The sequence below is a fragment of the Limulus polyphemus genome, unplaced genomic scaffold, assembly GCF_000517525.1.
Source record: "Limulus polyphemus unplaced genomic scaffold, Limulus_polyphemus-2.1.2 Scaffold5908, whole genome shotgun sequence".
NCBI classification, from domain to species: domain Eukaryota; kingdom Metazoa; phylum Arthropoda; class Merostomata; order Xiphosura; family Limulidae; genus Limulus; species Limulus polyphemus.
In genome coordinates this window covers 2460-5689 of record NW_013671518.1, presented here as the reverse complement: position 1 = coordinate 5689, position 3230 = coordinate 2460, and the positions used below count along the sequence as shown (strand labels likewise).

The following is a 3230-nucleotide window of genomic DNA, read 5'->3' as shown; positions in this document are numbered from 1 at the left end:
CAACGTCAATGCCTTTACCTTAAGAGTCTTGTTTCTCCTCTTTATCCCATGTATCGCAACGCAATGCCTTTATCCCATGTATCGCAACGCAATGCCTTTACCTTAAGAGTCTTGTTTCTCCTCTTTATCCCATGTATCGCAACGCAATGCCTTTACCCTAAGAGTCTTGTTTCTCCTCTTTATCCCATGTATCGCAACGCAATGCCTTTACCCTAAGAGTCTTGTTTCTCCTCTTTATCCCATGTTTCACATCAGTAAAAATATCAATACCTATTTAACCTTCAGAAATAATGATCTGCTCTTGCAACTATTACCTCAACAAACGCTATAAGGTTGATCATCAGCTCTGGACAGTTTACCATCTCATTAAAGTGAGTTTCAGGAAATCAGCACAGTTATCCTTACTTATATAAACATCCATTATAGATGCACAAGTCTGGAGGTCTGACATGCGTGAACTGCTGATTTATCTAGACACGTGAGGCCACCAACCTGTACTGTTTATTCGAAAGTTGTTAAAAACTGTCTGACAGAGATGGATGGCTCCAAGGATAAACACTTTCGTTTCGAAACAGGTCCCCCACTTACAGTTTCATCATTAACGTTTTTAACACCTAACGACGTTAATACGATTGTTTTTCATCAATATAATGTTTTATCATCGGACGTTTATGTTAAACAAATTTAGACAATTTACAAATGCTCTCCAGTGGCGCTCAGCGATAAATCTGCAGCCTTATATGACGTTACAAAATGGTGATCAGAGTACACATAGCTCATTGTGTAGCTTAACAAAAACCAACTTGAAATTGTAAGTTGTTGAACTGAAATTATAATTAAATAATTGTCGTTTAGCATCTAAAATAAACATATGTTATTTGACGTCCGAAACGAATTTTAATTTTCTGGACTATTTGTATGTTCTTTTTGTTTTGGAAATTTTCATAAATTTGGCAAAACAAAAACGTTGCTTCGGTTTGACCCATTCCATGAAATAAAACAATTGAATAAAGTAAAAAACACACATTAAGCCTACCTAATTGATCATTGACTAGAATAGAACTGTCAAATAAACATATGTGTATAAAATGTTGATATTAAGCCTAAATAGAGTAAAATAAACAGGTTTTTAAACTGGTAACATAGAGCTTGTAGCTTCATCATGCTCTATCTCATGACTTGCATCTTGGCAATAGTACTGTAGCGTAGTTTCTGTTGCAAAAGGCTCTGTTGTAAAACTGTCATGCTCAAAGTACACCAATCTCTCCTGCTTACTTTCTATAATCCATATAGTATATAAAGACGATGGTTTTCCAGCCTGTGTTTAAACATTCAGATCTCACGGAAATCCATAAGTCGGACGACGTGACTGGTTTGTAATCACATGGAATAACATTAATGTCCATTTCATTCTCCATCTGCTTGAAGTGTACGACGACTGAACGGATATGTCTTGGAAGTAAGTTGTGATAGAACCCTTTTTTAACTATGTTGTGTATTTATGCCCGTGGCAAGGGAGCGACTTTTGCCACTGACCTTTGTGTTCGTAGATTCTCATCTGTTACAAGACGCCGCACTTTGCGTACCACGGCTAGGGTACGACTTGTTGCAGGTCTCTTTCTAGATAGTCCTGGTACTCTAAATTGATCCATATTCCTTTGTTTTCCAATATAATTACGTATAAGGGATATCTTCATCTTGAAAAATTCTAAATCTACGATCTGAAAGCATAAATCTCCGATGATGATTCACATTCCAAAACGTTTTTTAAACAGTTACTTCCGTATCAAAATATGCCGCTTTGTTAACTTTTAACACTTTGATCTCAGTTCATAACAAAGATTGAATGATGATCATTAAGTAATTTTATAATAGAATTTATGGTCCGGTAATTAAATGAAAAAAAACAAAAAAAACAGCTGCTTGGAAACAAAGCTCCTTCCACCTAGTTTACTACTGTTGCTATGTGGTTAGTGAATTCCCCACTCCCACACACAACATACAATTGACTTTCTATTAACACACGTATAATTTGAGCAAAATCTTTCTCTCCAAATATTTGTCGCGCATGAAATAATTCCTGTCTTCAGAAGTCTGCGATGACTTGTGAAGTTAACACCTGTCTTCTAAAGTCTGCGATGACTTGTGAAGTTAGCACCTGTCTTCAGAAGTCTGCGATGACTTGTGAAGTTAACACCTGTCTTCAGAAGTCTGCGATGACTTGTGAAGTTAACACATGTCTTCAGAAGTCTGCGATGACTTGTGAAGTTAACACCTTCATCTAAATATCTGGGGCAACAATTTGTTTGTTTGTTTTTGAAGTTAAGCACAAAGCTACACAAAGGGCTTTCTGTGCTCTGCCCACCACGGGTATCGAAACCCGGTTTCCAGCGTTGTAAGTCCGCAAACATACCGCCTGTGCCACTGGGGCGGGGGGGGGGGGGGGGTAACGAGGCTCCAATTTACTTAATAATTGAATAGCCGTCTATGACTGTGTATGAGAACTATGAGCTATGGGTTAAAATTTATTTAAAATAGACCAAAAAAAAACAAAAAAAACACCCAGTTTAATAAGATTTCGAAGATGGAGACAAGTAATTGAGTCATGTGTATTCAGATAATATTATAGTCGGTATTTCTTTTATAGGTATTTCAAATAGGAAAACGGAAAGGATCTTGAATGCCACGTGCCGAGGCGAGAATGTTACATCACCAAAACTCGTGTGTGTCTATTCTTGTTTCAGGAACCATCAACCGAAATAGGTTACCGAATTAGCTCTGGTCTTGCTGAAATATTGACTTTAGAGTGCAATAAATAATATTAAGTAATCTTCTTCGTGTAGCTAACTCTCACTGATTGGGTGTGGTCTCGAGATTGTCGTACGCAGCAGATAACAGAGAAGAGGAGACGTGATCGTAGACAGAGGTGCGGAGAAATTAATGGTCATTACCAAGAGCCAGCACCGACTCTAGCTGTATTCTAAAATAGTCCCGACATTACACAAACATGAGTTCGCTCGACGTAGTGATGACAGTGTGATAAATTAGTTCCTTACTCAGTTAACTCCACGCCACCAAATAACTCTAATATGTCTGCCCAGCGGGATTCGTCATGATGTCTCAAACTTTTATACACAACTCTGACGTCATGATGGCTTGATCTGTACTGCTACCCGGTATTTAATAAAAACCTAGATCAGTACTGCTACCCGCTATTTAATAAGAACCTA

General features: G+C 37.8%; 1 protein-coding gene across 1 annotated transcript in view; it reads left to right on the top strand.

The window, feature by feature from the left end:
- The window catches only part of LOC106473125 (octopamine receptor beta-2R-like), a 43093-nt gene extending 40371 nt beyond the window's left edge, over positions 1-2722 (top strand). Inside the window, exon 2 of the mRNA XM_013933805.2 lies at positions 2648-2722. The gene's annotated coding sequence lies outside the window, so the exon portion shown is untranslated. The remainder of the gene's footprint in view (positions 1-2647) is intronic.
- Positions 2723-3230: the final 508 nt, after the last annotated feature.